This window comes from Echinops telfairi, unplaced genomic scaffold, assembly GCF_000313985.2.
Source record: "Echinops telfairi isolate 266 unplaced genomic scaffold, ASM31398v2 ScPeMD7_7410;HRSCAF=8448, whole genome shotgun sequence".
NCBI classification, from domain to species: Eukaryota; Metazoa; Chordata; class Mammalia; order Afrosoricida; family Tenrecidae; genus Echinops; species Echinops telfairi.
In genome coordinates, this window is record NW_022111310.1 from 259,434 (window position 1) to 277,902 (window position 18,469).

At 41.3% G+C, this 18,469-nt stretch overlaps 1 protein-coding gene across 2 annotated transcripts in view; it reads right to left on the reverse strand.

Annotated features, from left to right (window-relative positions):
• The window catches only part of RNF38 (ring finger protein 38), a 58,897-nt gene extending 47,345 nt beyond the window's left edge, over positions 1 to 11,552 (reverse strand). For both annotated transcript variants that reach the window (XM_045296585.1, XM_045296583.1), the window contains exon 1: positions 11,494 to 11,552. The gene's annotated coding sequence lies outside the window, so the exon portion shown is untranslated. The remainder of the gene's footprint in view (positions 1 to 11,493) is intronic.
• Between the last annotated feature and the right edge of the window lie 6,917 nt (positions 11,553 to 18,469).

The window sequence follows — 18,469 nt, forward strand, 5'->3', positions numbered from 1 at the left end:
TCACCAGCTGCTCTATGGGAGAAAGGCGAGGCTTTCTACTCCGTATTGAGTTGGTCTCAGAAACCCACAAGGGTAGTTAGTTCTACCCTGTCCTATAGAGTTGTCAAGTTACTATGAGTTGGAATGGATGGGCAGCAGGGAGTTTGGGTTTTCTGCCCAGGACCTTCCATGGTGATCCTGATAAGGGTAACTGATAAGTAGTAATCAGAAATTTTCTAATTCCGTGGGTTTCTGCATGGTCAGAGGCTATGGTTTGTGTGATGCATTTGTCCTTTGGGTTCACTGTCTACTTTAATCTGATTTTCTTCACTCTTCTTGGCTCTGGATTAGGAGAAACCAATAGATGCATCTTAAATGGCAGCTCATCGGCTTTTAAAACTCCAGTCAGTATTCCAAGTAGGAGATGGAGCATTGTCTTTATGGACTGGATCAGGCCAGTTTACCTAGACGTCCCCTGAGACAGTGGTCCTAAGTAGCTAGCCCATTGACTTTATGATGTGTGCTAATGGTTAAGAAGTTTTCATAATTACCTTGCATACTCTACTATAATCTTGGATATATTTGTAGCACAAACAAATACACATGTAGAAATCGTCTCTGCCAACCTATATAAACTTTTGGGTATGCTCCCATTTGTATTGCCTTATCTATTCAGCTTGCAGGTCTACCTACCCATGTGTAGACTCATAAACACTGTATTACTATAATTGCAGGACTGTGGGTACAATAGTGTTTACTTTTGTTGCTGTTTACTCTTGCGCAACTCCCACTATTTTCCCTTGCCTTGGTCATTTGGGCTGCACATCCTGTGATTGTACATGGCCTTTCCTTTCACCCAAGTTACTATGTGTCTACTCTGTCGACAAATCTTCTACCTTCTCCTCCCAGCCCTGGTAACCATCAAGCATGCTTCTGTGTATAAACCTCTTCTTGGCTTTTTATAAAAGTGGTTTCATACAATATTTGTCTTTCTGTGATCCACTATTTCACTCCGCATTTATCTGTTAGAAGGTATTTTGCAAACTCACCATTATTTTTTAATGTTGTATTAATACTCCATTGTGTAAATGCACTACGGTTTGCTTATCCATTCATCTGATGATAGGCACTTGGATTGTTTCCATTTGATACTGTGAATAAGGCTATCATGAGCATAGACATTTATATGCACATTTGTATCAGGGTACTATTTCTCTGGGACATATACCTGGTAGTGGGATTGCTGGATCATATGCTATTTCTGATCAAATGGCAAATTTGCATTTGATAAATCTGCTGCCCAAGACTTCTTTAGTATATGTGCCACCAAAGCAAACACCCGAGACCTCTTTAGATTGTTGAAAAGTAGGAAGGATACTTCAAGGATGAAGGTGCACCTGACCCAAGTCATTCATGGTATTTTCAACTATTTCATATGTGGACAGGAGCTCTGGTGATGTAGTACTTACTTAGCTGGGCTGCTAACCACAAGGTTCGAAGTTTGAAACCAGCAGAAACAGAGTTTTTTATTTCCATAAAGCGTTAATAGTCTTGGAATGTCACAAGGGCAGTTCTACCCTGTCCTACAGGGTCACTATGAGTCAGCATTGACGCCAAGAAAATGAGTTTGGTTTAGAGTTTTATGAATACAAAAGTTGGACACTGAGTAAGGAAAACTGAAGATAGATACATTGGAATTTTGGTGCTAGTGAAGAAAGAGCAAACAAATCTGTCTTGAAGAAGTACAGCCAGAATGCTCCTTAGAGGCAGGGCGGGTGAGACTTTGTCTCAAGGGCTTTGCATTTGAACATGCTGCCAGGAGAGACCAGTTCCTAGAGAAAGACCCCAGGCTTGGTAAAATAGAGGGCAGTGAAAGAGAGGAAGGCCCTCAAACAAGATGGATAGACACAGTGGCTGTAGCAATGGCTTCAAGCACAGGAACAGTTGTGAGGATGGCACAGGCTCAAGCAGTGCTTCCTTCTGTTGTATAGAGGATCGCTACGGGTCGGAACCGGCTTGATAGCACCTAACAACAACAACAACAACGGTATTTCTTATTTCTAACTTTCCAAGAAAGTGCAAACCATTTTCCACAGTAGTTACAATCCCACCTGCAATGTCAAAAAGTTCTGTCTCTATACCTTCACTAGCATTTGTTTTCGTTTGCATTTGACTGGTGATCTCAAGCATTTCCTCCTATGTTTGTGGCCACCTGAGTGTCTATTTTGGTGAAGTGTCTATTCATACCCTGTTTGCTAGTGTACTTATGACATATATTAGGGTCCCTAAGTCTATCCTTATTACTTTGATCTTAGATTTTACACTTAGGTCTCTATCTTGAGTTAGTTTTAAAACAGGGTGTAAGGAATGGAGCCTGTTTGATTTGTCTGCGCATGGATATTCAGTTTTGCCAGCATCATTTGTTAAGAGACTATTTCTTCTCTACCCACAAGAGGATGGGCTTCACTTCTCAGTTCTCAATTCAGTCCCATTGGTGTAGCTATCTTTGTACCAGGCTGTTTCAACGATTCTGACTGAGATCATGAGGTGTGAGGCCTTTCTACTTCATTCTTCTTTAGTAGTGCTTACAGCAATGACTAAATGTTTCTCCTCCCCTATTAAACTGTAAGCTCCTCGGGGACAGATACTGTTTCTATTTTACCTGTACATCAATGATAAACCAAATGTTGGGCCAGTGGTAACTAGGAGAAAATGCAAGAAGAGTGGAAGGAGGGGCATCTCCTATTTTAAGGTGATGAGAGGCAAGATTGAAGACTGCAGAAAAGGAAGGAATTGCCTGGCATCGAGTCATTGCCAAGGAAGCAAATGTCACCAAAAAACGTACCAGAAATAATGTTATTACACAGCTTTGGGCTCTGCCAAAGCCTGTGTTCAGTAGAGAATGGTCTATTGGCTGATTAGCTCGGTCTTTACTAATGAGGAGGCAGTTTCCACTGATGAACATGTCTTCTTGGTAAACACTATCAGGAAGAGGGCTTTTCTGCCATCGCACCAACTGCCAAGTCCCCTGACTATACCCTCATTACAACCGCAAACACTAGTGCCCAGTTAGTGACCTCTCTTCTGTGCGCTAACCAAACAAGTAAATTCTGCCGCATGGCTGCCTGTGTGCTTCAGAATAGGTTGTGATCTATGGGGTTTCCAATGGTTGTGCTCTAACAGCACTTAAATCACTCCACCCAGTAATTCTGCATGTCCTCAACTCTTCCACCCACCAAAGAACTCCTTAACGCTCGAGACACTGTTTCACAGAGAGCGTCCAAGACCTAGCAGTCATATTGTCCAATATGTACGCCAACCAATAATATGTAAGTATTCCACAGACGTGTTCATTCCAGTGTTTTTTCTCAATAACTAAATTTCCAAAGAGAAATGGGGAATGAAATTTTTTCCCCATTTTTTTCCTAAAATTGGCTTTTCCTTTCTTCCCTAAAATTCTCTTTTCCCCAAACCAGTTGAATCAGGGTTAGGGAATGCCTGGCCTGTGGGGTTATAAGGCCCATGAAGTCAACATCAGCTCACATCACAATTCACCAAAGAGAAGCAGTTCGAGCCACTGTATTGGGGTGAATTAATTAAAGTGTTTGACCAAATAGAGCAGGCTAGTGTTTAGCTGATCATTTTGTATGGCCCTTGAATGAAGTTATAAATATCCAAATGGCTTGTGGCAGAAAGATGGCTCCCTACCACCGCCAGGATGAGGCTGCCTGCACGAAGGAAAACAGGCGCCTTGGCCAAGCGGTGAGCAGGGTGTGTGGTATAATCAAGTGTGCTGACCTACAGGTACAATGATGAAACAATTGGCCCAAGCAGCTACAGCCAGAAAGAGGAACAGTTATTAGTGGGGGGAGGAGCCCTGGTGCTACAAGGGTTTAAGCACTCAGTTGCTAACTGCAAGGTCAGCCATTTGAACCTAGCAGACCAGCCACTTTGGGAGAAAGAGGAGGTAGTCTACTTCAGTAAAGATTTCAACTCTACTCTGTCCTGTAAAACCTGAGTTGAAATTGAATCAACAGCAGTGGGGTTAGTTTACATGAGTCTGGAAGGGCAAGGTCACCATTAGCAGCTGCCAGCTATAGCTGCCAGAGAACAGAAGAGGGCAGCAAAGGCACACACATAAATCCCCATCTACAGAAAGCCTATTAACCAGTTACTGGCTTTGGAGTAGATTAATAAGCAGAATGAGCCAAAAGAAAATTCTCCACTTAAAAAAAAAAAAGCAAAAGGGTAGTCCTGGAGAGGTTAGATGTTATTCCACGGTAACCAGTTAGCCACTGAAGGCTGTGGTGAGGTGAAAGACACGTGGCAGCTGGTTCGACGGGGCACGTGAGAGATGACAGTGACTAACAGGACAGAAACAGTAGGGACAACAGAGGGAAAGCTCTTTTGTGGTAACACAGGCACTAAAGCAACCAGCTGGGTAAGAAGCCATAGGTCAAACAGGAGTTCAAGAAAGAAGGGTGAATAAACCTGAATGCCTAGAATAAGCCAAGTATGAAATGGAAAGACCCAAACCAAACTACAAGTCCAAGGTAGTGCAAACTGCACATCACAGCACGGTGATGGGAGCAGGCCTTGCTTTGTCATGGGGACCTACTCTAGCCTGCCTTAAAGTTCGTACATCCTTTGAAGCAGAGATCTAAACATCCTGGATCCGTCCTCTCTGGTCTGAAAAGTAGCTTGCTAGTTCGACTCTGGTGAACAGAGCGCATCGTGAGTGTTGTTCCAGTTGTTCTGACTCATTCTGATATTACCCCAGGACCAGGCATCGCCGTCAAGTCAAACTCTGATACTATGGTTTTACTCAATCCCCTGAAGAGCCAGAGGCGCAGAAAAGAGGTAATCAATTGCCTGACAATCTAGGTAATTCTTTTCAACAAAATTTATTTCACTGTTAGGATGAAACTATCTCTTATTTTTAAATGTGCAACATTTTAGATTGTTCTTACAAATATATCATTAATATTCTTGTACATACATACCAGTATGTACATAGACATACTAGTCTAAAGAGGTTATTTGAGGGAAGGCCAAACACTAGGAGGTGAGAGAGACCCTGAAGATGACGCTTGGGCCAACGTTCGAGGAGACTTCAAAAAGCCCATGGGGATGGAAACTGAAACAATGGAATTTTTCCACGAACTTTTTGAAGTTCCTTTCATACTTGACAGACAGTTGGCTACCTTTTAATATGCAGCTTTAAGTTCTCTGTTACGTCCCCTTCTGTTAAATCCCTGGGTCTTTACTGTGGTCTCAATAAATGTATCAGTCTAGGAACCAGGCCCAAACTAGAGCCAGTGTTACTTAGGAAAAAGGTAACAGTTTAAGGAATTCTAGTCCTGGGTTAAGGGGACTGACCAAGAGGCAAGCAGCACAGAACAGTTATCCAGAGTGTCCCAGAAACACCTAGGGAGGAAAGCCAGGAAAAACTGGTTAGTTGCATTTAAGAGGTACAAGGGTTCAAATCATTATGAACTGAACAGCAAAAAAAAAAAAAAAAAGTGCCTTCAGAGGCAGTGAAACAGGGATTTGGGGCAGTTTATCTCAGTTCCTTTCTTTCTTTTTTTTTTCTCTTTCAACAGTTTAAGTCTTAAGTTGAATTCCAGTGATTTTACACTAGAACTTTATTTTTCTATCAGTATGGAGAATGAAACAATTCTATGAATTATCCCAGCTCCTACCACTCTCAAAACGATAAACATTGCTCTTTTTTTTAAGAAATCAAATTCCAGCCTTGTGCTGGAGGATGTTTCACGAACTCCTCTGCGAAGTATAATCAGGACACTGCCTGGACACACAGTTTTCTATGATCTCAATGCTGTGTCCTTGTTCCTTGCCTAACGATCTTGTGGATTGTGAACAGCTTCAAAATCTAATTACTATGCGCTCTTCTCCTCTCAACCTAGAAATCATACAGTGGTCAGTCTGGAATGAACTTTAGAGACCTAGTCTAAAGATAACAAACAGTTTTTTTCTCAACTACTGGCCATGATGACCTTGAAAGCCACATTAAGACGGGCATGGAGGTTATTGGGATGGCAGGAAAGAATGGAGTGACCATCAGTGGTCTCTGCACCAGTATAAGATAAGAGGAAAAATACAAGTTCATATGCCACAAATCTATTTATCCCTTTCCTGATCCACCAGCCCCTAGTCTTCCCACTCCAGATGCAAGTGGCTGATCAGGACTCAACAGACCCCTGCCTTTTATCAAACAGCCCTCGAACATTATAGCAGAAGTCACATTGTTAGACAACTACTAGTTTTTTCTTTTAGTAAGAGTGCCAAAACCCAAAGTCTAGTAAAACAGTGGGGAAAAAAACTCATTCAAAAGATAGAATAAAATGAATAAAAGCAAGATAACTGGTTACCAAGAGATGAGACCGAAGATTCTGTTACATGAGTCATAGGGCACTTTAGTTTTTAATACACTAATTTTTGTACAGCATAAAATTTCATCATCAATAAACACTACCATTTAGTTAGCACCATATTATTGGGACTAAAGAGTGTGGACTATGAAGCCAAACTGCCTAGGTGCCAGCTTCTATGTCACTAACTTACTACTGATGTGACTTGAAGCACATTACTTCATTGGCTTGTCTAATTCTTCGTGTTTACCGTGTGAACACAGAGCACCTACTTCTGAGGGTGGCTAGAGGATGGAATGCACAGGTGTCCTCATACTTGGAAAGTAGTGAGATCCCAGTAGTGTCAGCTGTACCTTTATGGCTAATTTCTGGTGTGCTGTAGCTATTGCTCCTACTTTACCAGAAACGAGTGGGATCTCATGGCTTCATACCCTCCAATCGTTTGTGGAGGCTGCTCCTCGAGGCAGGAGACTTCATGAGTTTCCCTCTTCAGCATGATCTCAAATCTACTATTTTAATGAATTTAAAGTCAACTTGTGTTTGTATATTTGTATTCACATCTGTTCACAAAAGTGTTTGCAAAGATAAAAAATCTTACAGAAATAGGATACCAAGAAAAATCCCATTAATGCTCTAAGTTCAACTACTGTAACAAACTTCTGGGGAAAGGGAATTAAAGAGAGCCCTGCATTTAAAAACAAAGCAAGCCAAAAAAAAAAAGCCACACATGTAATTAAAGAAGAAAAAACGATATTTTAAAAGATCACGATCAACAGTATATGCCTATGGAATAAAAACCAGTAACACCTTTCCCACCTCCCTCAAAGACAGTCTGCAGGCCGGTACCGTCTTCGGTGCTAAACAGAACTAAGGCTAACACAAGGAAGTGATGTCCAAAGAGACTCCTGCTGTGAGTAGCCACTCACATATACAAAGTCTAGCACTCTGTTTCCCTCCTTCAATGGCAGGCTTTCCTCACGTGTACCAATGTACTCTGAAAAAGTTGCCCACCGAGGGTACAAATTAATTCACTTCACCTAGTCAACTGTCTCCTTTTACCCAACTGCTCAAGATTTTTACCTCAGCCTCAAGTCAGACCTATCTCCCCATGCCAAGTGTATTCTCACTGTGAACTTGTGACTATTCCCAAGGTGACATTGGCCGAGTTAATGTTAATAGCACGACAAGGCATAAAATTGCTATCATAATCATATTTGGGGCTATAATTTGTACTGTTAAGTGTGTTTCTACACGACTATCACATTTGACCTGAGCGATGTATCAATGCACAGTGAGGTTTCTTAGCAGGAAGCACAGGGTCAGAGCATGCACTAAGGCTAGAGCGCCATGGAAGAGGAGCCTGGAATAACACAGCCATGAATCAAATGGAGGCCAAAAAAACCTAGCCAAGGGAAAAAAGGAATGTGACATGCAAAGACTACCTGCCAACAGGCTTGGCGCCACTGTTTCCCCAGGACCTTCTCAACTTAAAACTATTTTTCTCTGAACATGTCATGTATTGAGTGGCTAAAACTAGGAGTAGATTTTGGATAGGAGAATGAAGACTCGAGCTAAGCAGTCAGAGTTTGGATCTGTTGTAAATTAATTTGTCTCCCAGATTTCCCATCTACAAAGGGGGAATGATAAAATAATCCCAGCTTCACAGAGTTCTCTGACAACCCTGTTTTAGAAGGCAACTTTCTCCCAATATTCCTGTGCTTTAAGGTTTCCTTATAGTACAAATGACCAATCAACAGCATTTTAAAATTAGTTAACGTCTCACCATCCGGCCCCCTGCCCCAGAAAGCAAGCTCCATAAGGGCATGGACAGCTGCCTATTGTGCTCAATGTGCCCTCCCCAGCACCTAGAATGGCACGCAACCGTCTAATGACTGAGTGTTCACTACCTGGAAACTGCAGGATACAACTTTATGAATGCATATAAAAATAAAGCTTCTTTCTATAGGCTGTGTAAACTGCTCTGCTCAACATAAATTGATAATATGTGTGTTTCCAACTCACAGTACTTTCTAGTTAGCCTCAGAGCTGGAATCAGCCCTTTCAAGCATTATAGGCTACAAGCGGGTGCACCTCAGCTAAGAAACTATTTAACTTGGAAATGGGTCAAGGCAGGAGATTTGGGGCTTAAAAATCAAGGAGCATAAGAAAGAAGAAAATGTTTTTAAAACTATTGTGGTAGCAATTGTGTGATACTGCTTGATATGACTGAACTATTGAATAGTATGATGTCTGGATTATGTCCTAATAAAATGATTTGTGTGTGCCTGTGTGTGTGTGCTTTGAGAGAGAGAGAGAAAAAAACTGAATGATTGATTGATTGATTGATTGATCGATCGATTTTTTGATTGACTTGGGGCTTGTTACCACTTCCAAGGCCAAATGAATTGGCCCTCTTTCTTTCTCCTTGCCAGACCCTTGCCTGATCTCACCTCTAGTCTCACATGAATGGGTTTCAAATGGGGAACCATTAAGAAAAATCTTTTTTGTTTTCTAATCTGAGAAATGGTCCGCTTGGGCAGAATACCACTGATCTGATGACCAGAATAGGAAGTGAGTGTAATGACTGAAGCTTCAACGTTCACAGGGCAGTGTGCTCACAATAGCTACGCAAGTATTTTATATCACTTGCTCTGGGGACAGATATCAGATCTGCCCTAGTCCTAGCTCTAGTATACATACACATTCCAAGGGTACAAAGGGGGCAGCAGGCTTATTTTTTATTTTGATTTTGCAAAAGCAATATCCATTTGCTACAGAAACTAATCAGGGCTGTTGTTGCAAACAAAGGGGTTTGGGTCTAACCATTTTGAGGCCAGATTACTTTCTGCTTTGAATTTTTATTGTTGTCGAAACTGTTTTCAGTAATGCGAGGTATTTATTTGAAATTTAATGGAGGGCGCTTTTTTTTGAGACAATAAGACTTTTGATACAATTTGTGGGGCACAGGTGTCCTGAGAGGGCTCTCTCTGTCACTGGGATTGTGTGTGTATTTCTTGTGTCAAATTCATGTAGGCCCCCACCAGATGGCAGCATGCACTGAACATGAATTAGCTGCTTCTCACTAAAGCCCTGAGACAGAAAATGTAGGGGGGTACTCTATGGCCCACAGGTCACAAAACTGTATGCACACTATCTACCATTCCCGTTCTTAGAGTAGTGCAACATCATCATTCGTTCAAGTTACAATGTGCACCCTCCACACTTGTCCTCATCATCCCCTTACCTTCTCTCCATTTTCTTCTTCCGTTGCAATATTGTAACACACATAACTACCATAGATACTTGAGTATAAGCCGACCGAAATAGCAGAGGCACCTAATTTCACCACAAAAACTGCATTAAAAATGTGCCGAAAAACTCGGCTTACAGACGAGTATATACAGTATATAATTCATGTTATGTTTATTTTATTTTCTATCGCCTCCAACTGGATTGTAAACTCACAAAAAAAGAGGAAACTTTTACCTGTTTGGGATTCTCATGTGTTCTATTCCCCAAATGCCTAGACATATTGCTGCCAATAAATAAATGCTGTTTGCTGAGAAATCGGTTGAGTAAGTATTAATCCAGACTTAGAGATTCTGGTCCCTTCTTTCCATTCCCCTTCAGGGAGCCAACACAGTCATGTGCAGGAGAGGAAGGGGGATCAGTGACTATGCCCCTCCAGCTTTTCTTTTTCTCCCTTATGATATCTGGGAAAAGTTCTCCAAAGAATGAAACGAGTCATACAAATATTTAGGAACAAGGAAGAAATCCAATTTAGGGAAGTAGAAAATAGCAGTCAGGGGTGGGCAGAAGTCTCGTGGCCAGACTCGGATCAGGAGACAGCACAGGGCACAGTTCAGCGTCTCCACGGTAAATGAACACAGGGACAGATGCATTTTACCCTCGCGGGAGAAAGGAAATTAAGCTCAAGATATCTGAAGCACTTTTGTTTGTAATACTATTGGCTGAAAGTGATTTTTGTCTTTTCTTTGTACGAACAAAATGGCTTGTACTCTGAAAGAACTTAAATATGAAACCTATGTCTCTGGGTTACTGTAATAAGAGAGACTTTTGGAATGCTGTGAGTAACAGCAATCTCTCTGTAAATAGACTCAAATCTGTCTGAGCAAAGCCCACACGACAGACAGACTATAACACAGAACAAAGAAAGCCATTTGGAAAATCCCAATGATCAGCCAACCTCTTGATCTAGCTCCAACAGGATGAGGGAGGAGGCTTTTGATCAAAACAGCAGAGAAAATGATTGCTTGGGTTGGTCTGCACTGGCAACTACCAAGGGCTACATTCCTGCATACAAGACACAGGAAATGGGAGGGGAGCCACTGGAAACTGGCGGTGGAAAAGACTCCATTTCAGCCCATCCAACACCAGCAGCCAGATGTTCCAAACACCCAACCCACAGCAGTATCTCCTGCAAGGGCTGGGACATCAAGGGTGCTGATGAGTACTGGAAACGCTCCACATTCAGGCCTCTTTAGAGATAAAAGAGCAGAAGCAAAAACAAAATGAAGCAATTTCACCACAAGTTTGGGCCTGCACTGTATTACTCAAAAACAAAGGCAAAGGAGGCCTAAAAATTCCAATCTCAATGCTCAACTTTTAAAGTAGAATTTGGAAACAGTCCTAAAAAGGTAAAGTCTGAGAAGAAAACACAATTTAATGGAACTGGTCAACCTTAAACACACAAAAAAATTTGAAATGTCCAAGATATTTCATATTAGAATTCAGCATGTTGTACTTCTCTGATAGCTATCAGCGTAGGGAGCAGGGGTTCATTTATTTAAGTAAGAAAGTCTACCCAGACTGCAGGAGTAGAAGGTCTCAGGTCTCGTGAAAAGGAATGGGGGCAGGGTTGAGCGGGGTTAGGAAACAAAAGACAAATCAAGAGTCCAGCCCACCACCTAAGAATTATCCCCAGGCTTTCTGGAACAGTTTAGTGATCCGACCCACAAACCAACAAGGCTCTCAATAGTCCTCCTCCCTCCTACCCCCAAGTCAGGCTCTCTTAGCCCTGAGTCCACAAGTTATGAAAGTGAACCCAGCCGTGTAAGGGTGACATGCATTTTCCCGTGGTAGACATCAACACAGACCTCACCTTGTCACTGTCATCATGACAAATGTGGTCGTGATGGATGGACTGGCACTGAAAAGAAGCACCAACACTACCTACAAGAGAAAGGGAGGAAAAGTTAAGATGCAATAATTCCTTACATTTACACCGATTTACCGATGCAAAGTGCTATGACATCCACCATCCCATTTAATCCTCATAAAACTCTGAAATGGGGCACGGTAGAGATTATTTTAAAGAAGAAAAACAAGGCGCAGAGATGCAGTCAGTGAAATGGTCGGAAACTAGAACTCAGTTTTCAAACCTTAATTCACCAGGTAGTTTTATACTGAGTGCTCTGCTTTCATAGTCAGGCCACCCAAATGAACACAGCCTTCAATATAAGGCAAACTGACTTTTTGACTATGAAATACTTTGAGGTATTTTTTAACAACCTTACAAATTCTCAACATATAAATAACACAATCTAAAAGTATATATTTTTAATGCACACCATTTGTTAACTTGCAGAACTCTCTCTTAGTAACACCTGCTCTAAGAAACAGTGTATTTCTAACCAAGAGAGAAACAATGATTATTCAATAAATCATTTCACAACTGGCTGGACATTTGAGGAAAAATTTTACTTCTTCATCTCACACAATGCACAAGGTTGTAGCTCAATTATGTATGTAAATGTGAAAAATGAAAACACATATTCAGGAGAAAATGTAGGAGACTTCCTATAATCTTGGGATAAGAAAAGGCTTTCAAATAAAGACACCCAAACAAGAGGCTACAATGAAAAGTCAGCATCATGACCCCAACATAGGAGGGAGTACCCAGAAAACCCTGATGCTCATCTGTTCTTTAATGTGAAAGGGATAGTGCATTTGGAGTTTGTTCCACCAGGTCTGACTGTTAATCAACCTTTTTATGTAGAGGTTCTGAAAAAATTACATAACAGTGTGCAACAAAAAGAGCCTGATTTGTGGCAGATGGGAGACTGGTTTTGCCACCACATCAATGTACCTGCTCACACAGCATCTCAGTGCACCATTTTTAGCAAAAACCAGCATGCCTCTCTTGCCCCATGCACCTTATTCACCTGACCTCACTCCGTGCAACTTCTTTTTGTTTACACAGTGAAGGGAGGCATGAAAAGGACAGCGATTTGATAACTCAGAAGAGGTGAAGAAAAAACAAGGGAGACGCTGTCAGCCGTCCAAACAGATGAGTTTGAAAAATGTTTCCAAGAACGGAATCGCAAATTTGTCAAGTGTATTTTTTTAATCATTTTATTGGGGGCTCATACAACTCTTATCACAATTCATACATATATCCATTGTGTCAAGCACTTTTGTACGTTTGTTTCCCTCATCATTCTCAAAACTTTAGCTTTCTACCTGAGCCCTTGGTATCAGCTCCTCATTTTTTTGTCAAATGTATTAAGTGTAATAAAGAGTACTTTGAAGGTGATATGGTTGTTTTGCCTTTAAAAAAAAATTTAAATACATAGCTTTGGGGAAATTCCGGTTTGGGGGCTCAGGGCTGTTAAGATCAAAGGTTAACAAGACCTCTTTCTCCTTATGAATGAGAATTTAATCTGTTAAGATGTGCAATTTATTTTATTTGGCATGGCTACTTTGTCATTTATCATTCCAATATCACATATTTTAATGTTAGAGAACAATGTTAGAGAACAATTCTCTAACAATGTTAGAGAACAATTCTTTCCCAAACGTCTGGATTTGCAATATATTAAATTATGCTTAGTTCAAAAATCTGTACCAGAGGAAATGCTATGGTGTTTATCATTTCTTATCCATAACTAGACCTTTATTGGCAACTCTATGCTTTCTTCACCTCATTCTTCACACATGGTCTCACTCATTCACCCACATACACGGAGGCGTCAAAGAATTCGTGGAACACATATGTTAAAACATGGCTACTTTATACACATAACCAGGCACCATGGGGAAATGAATGAATCCTGGGCCTGGGGTCCCAAGACCATAAGGTTAATTAGCAAAACAGTCCACAAAGATAATATTCTACATCTCATTTTGGTGAGTTGCAACTAGGGTCTTAAAACTATGTGGGCATTCATCTAAGGTGCACCTATTGGTCTCTCCCTGTTTAGAGGAAAGAAAAGTGATGAGTTTCAAAGACAAATGGGAACAAAGAGCTCATTAGTGCAAAGTATTAATGAGCCACTCAAGCATCAGTCTCCATGACTAGATGGTGCTCAGCTAACCACTACCAACTGCTCTGAAAGAGAGCATATTAGAAGGTTCTGGATAGAGTGGAAGATGTGGAACAAGACAGATTTGCTGGTCAGAAACTGGTGGAATACCCAAGACTGTGGCCCTTGATTACCCTCTGGGTCTAGAAATGAACTCACCCCCATGGCTCAATTTTCTGCCTAACAATAGGTCTATAAGGAGAATTACAACAGTACTGGTGTGTGCACATCTTAGAATAATCAACCAGTCAGGATCAAGGGGGCAGTATTTACCCAGAGACAAAGTTCAGAAGGAATAGGAAAGGAGGAATGGAGACAGGAAACAGGGAGGTGAAATGGTTGTTGTTATATTGAGGAGATTACAATGTCTGTTAATTGTTATACACAAAGCTGATGATCTAAACTTTCAACCACATACAAATTTTTTAGAAACGGAATCAGAATAGAATTTCCCATGATCTTTATAAAGGCTCCTCATATGTCAGCCATCATAATATGATGAGGTTTCCTAGTTAGACTATATAGTAGATACTTTCATTTTCAGAAAAATAAATAATTAAACAATTTCATGCTCTGGGCATTGTGCTAGACACTATTCACCCACCCAGTCCTGGGCCTCATGAAATCAAGTTTGGTGAAGTAGAGAAATAGGCAAACCAACAGCTAGTCACAGCCAAGCCCTCTAATCATGGCAAGCACAGGGAATTAAGGAAGGAAGAGTTGCCAGAGTCGCACCTCAAAGTTATCTTCCTGGCTAGAACGGAGGAGGTCTAAGGGGAAAAAGGAGACCGGGATCAAGCAAGGTTTGCCTGTTACTCCCCTTACAGCTGAGTAAGGATGAGTGTCAGCTAGCTGGCAAGCCCAGAGAGCAAGAAAGAAAAACATGTCCATAAGCAACTCACTCATTTTGGAAGGTGGGGTGACAAGTACTAAGCTAGAGATGTCAGAGACAGCCTGTTGATGCTACCTCTTGGAGTTTTCATATGAGACTGAGAAGCCAAATGGCTGTAGCTGGGTAGTAACAGGATAGGAACTGTGTCATATGAAAGTAATTCTGGTGGCAGTAGATAGCACATAGACCGGAAAGAAAAAATTCTGGTATCAAAACAAGTCCTGGAAAAAAACAAGTCCTGAGTCTGTCAGGCACATTTCTAGAAACTAAATCAAAAAACAGCAATGACCTGGCTGTCCGCAGCAGCAGCAGCAGCAGTTTCACCTCATAGATTGTCTCACCAAAGTTTGAATCCTGCTGTGCTGCAGGTATCTGTTTACAGGTCGATCTCCCACCCCCGCCCCCCCAAACAAAACAAACCAGTAAGCCCGAGTGCAGGTACTGTGCCTTTTCCACATCTCTACCTCAGCAACAACCTGGCCTAAAGGTTTCATTTCATCTTCTCTACCTGTAAATCTTGTACACTGGACAGTACCAGAACATACACAGGGAGATGCAAGCTATTTTAACTGGTAAGTATTCTAAGAATCTTTTTTGTTTCCTATTAAAATAAATAAGAGCATTAAGGTAGAATAAAATCTGAAAGGTATGTGAATGTGCTAGACAAGTTCTAAACCTTAGAGTAATGTCCTCAATGTATTGGGGCTTCTCTTTGGCCTTTTGCCCCCGTCGTGAGGATCAGGATGCACGGGCCAGCCACTATGGGTTGGGTTCTTTGCTGGAATAGGACAGAGAACTCCCAGTAGCAGTCAAACATCCACGGGAGCACCGTTCTCCAGCTGTGCCTGCCCAGGAAGACACATGGAGCAGACAGAGCTCTCGAGCTATACAATAAAACACGGTCTTTAGGCAGCTTTGGGGGCAAGTTTTGAAACTTGACTGAAACCAACAGAGAACACACTATAGACACTATGTTAAACAGTAGTGTTTACCACACATTGGTGCCCTTTTTTCTTTATTTTTCAAGTAAATTTTGTCGACTTGTATACATGCTCAATGATCAATAACACTCTACTACCCAGGAAATAAAGCCACCTGAATCCTTCTCTCCGCATAAGGACTACTGTTTTATTTCATACAAGTATACTTAGGTGAAAAAATACTACTAGATGAGAAATATTTAAGGGGAATAGACGTGCAATGTCCTGTGAAGGATCAGAAGAATGGTGTCAAACCCAGAGGTCAGAGCACAAGTGAGGATTAAAGCCAAGGTATTTTGAACTAGAGAACACAAGCAGGCTCGGGCTCAAACAACCGTGGAGAAGTAGGGGCTTTCAAGATAACTGCCTAGAGTCTGAGTTTAGGCTTTGGTTCACAGGGACACAGCAGTGCTGTAGTAGCAACACTATTTATCATGTTCACAAAGATCTACAATGCAAATGCAATGGTCAATTCTGACCTTTTCTTGATCTACTGACAGTGTTTGACCCAAATGACCCCTCTTTTCTTGAAACCCTTTTCTTCACTTGGCCTCAGAGAAACTTCTTACAGCACAGGCTACAACTTCTCAGTCTCATGTTTTGGGTTCTACTCATCTCTCCGATTTTTAAAGGTTGTAATGGCTCCAAGAATCAATCTTCAGGCTTCTCGTTTCTATCTTTATTCACTAGTGATTACGAGTTGAGTTGCTAAGCATAAAGCCATCAGTTCAAAACCACCATCCACTCTTCTTTATTCCCACAGTTACAGGGGCTACCCTGTCCTTTTATAGAGCCACTATGAGTCAGCACTGACTCGATGGCAGTGAGTTTGGGTTACCCCAACTAATTTGTGGTTGATACCTCCAAAAATTCATATCTCCAAACACTGATCAACTCTTGAAGCCCAGGCTTCTTTATCTACTGAGATATAGCCAATAGGCATCTTAAACATACCATTTAATTTGAGCTTTTAATCTTCTTCAAACTTGCCCATCATCTCTCCCCACCCCACCCCAATTTCAGTCAAGGGCAACACCATTTACCAGCTGCTCTGGCCAAAACCCTTGGCATCATCTTCAACTTCTTTTTCAATCACATTCCACACTTGATCAATTAGCAAATCTTGTTGACTCTACTTTCAAAATATGCCTATAATATAGCTACTCTGCTCCTGCTACCACCCACATCAAAGCCTGGACGAATGCCATTGTTCCCTGTTTCAATCTTTCCTGGTGATCCCTCACCTCCTCCTCTGCCTACCATCCCACGATAACAAAAACTAACCTTCCACAGTTCCTTCTCTGGCTCAAATAAAATCCAAAGGCCTTACACCTCAGTTTACTGATCTGGCTACTCTAGACCTTCCTGTTTACATTTCCTGTGACTTCTCCTTGCCTAGAAGGTAACTAAAACACAGGAAACACACATCAAATACAGTCCACCGTGCAGCATCTCTAAAACATCACCAAACAGTATCATTACCAGCTCTGCCTGCACTGACATGGCCTGTCTTATTGCCAGGCCCATCCAGAACCCACAATCTCTTTTATCAAGATGGGGGAGTGTGTTTTTCAAAAAATGACAGGCCCTCCCAGATAGTTGGAAGATAACTGAGACTCTTTCCGTACATGGCTTTGTAAAAGATGTTATACTGAGTCTGTTAAACATAAACCTACAATCTTCTTATATAAACATTGGCAGAAAAACATTGTTGAGACATATGTATATTCCTTGAAATTTTGGCATAAAAAACAACAACAGGAAACCAAACTGCAGCAACTTCTACACTGTGCATCTTTAAAGGCGATTAGCTGTCTCAAAAGGGTGGCACTAGGAGCATTAATAAATCATTCCTCAATGTGAACAACTAAGATGGAGCTTTGCATTGTAATCATGTGCTCCATCTAGAAATAGGAAGTGGCCTCTCAAACATTCCTTGAGCCATAAAATTGGACAATGAGCAGGTAACAGCACTCACTACCTGCTTTCCGAGGTCTATTCTAAAAGACCAGAGTGAGAGGCTCCCATTGGCCAACGTTTTAACCATTTAAACATTTTTATACAAGACTGTGGCTAACTGAAGTCATGATGAAAAAGAAAATTCAAAAATTCCTAGCAGTACTCAAAGGAATAAAAAATTAAAACGTCAACTATCATTCACAGAGATTCCATTAAATCATCTCCTTAATTTAAAAATCAGTACACAAATAAACAAAAAAAACCCTAATAGCCCTAGCTCATGAGGGCACATTCTATTTAACCAAATAATGCAAGCTAATGAAAGTAGATGTGATTTCAGAATTTAAAAAAAAAATTTACAAAGTCTACAAAATTACTGTTTCATGTGGAATTTATTAATTGGTTTAACCATTTATTAGTTCAGGGATTGGGACTGTCTGGCCTGAAATCATAAATTCCAGCTAACATCATCACACGTCTCACAGAAGAGAAGCCATTCCAGCATCACATTAGGGATGTTCTTAATTATCTATATACTTGAGTATAAGCCAACCCGAATATCAGACAAAGCACCTAATTTTACCACAAAAACTGCATTTAAAATGTGCTGAAAGAACTCGGCTTACCACATAGCCAGCCCCACTATGAGACATGAGGTCCCTCACTGACCCATAGCTCTACAGGGGACAATACCGGAGACACAATGTGGGAATTGCACGGATCTGATCCCGCCACACTGAGGCAAAACACTAAGGGGGTGCAACAGAACAGCAAGGGAATGGACTGGCAAGTTCCCTAGGGAATGCTGAAGGTGGACTTTGGGGCCAGGGCATGGTGCCCCAACAGACTGGACTGCAAAACACTCCTAAAGACCAACAAACAATCCTTGAACTAACTACAAGCTTTTCTTTCTTGTTGTGTTTTGTTTTTTGTCATTGGATT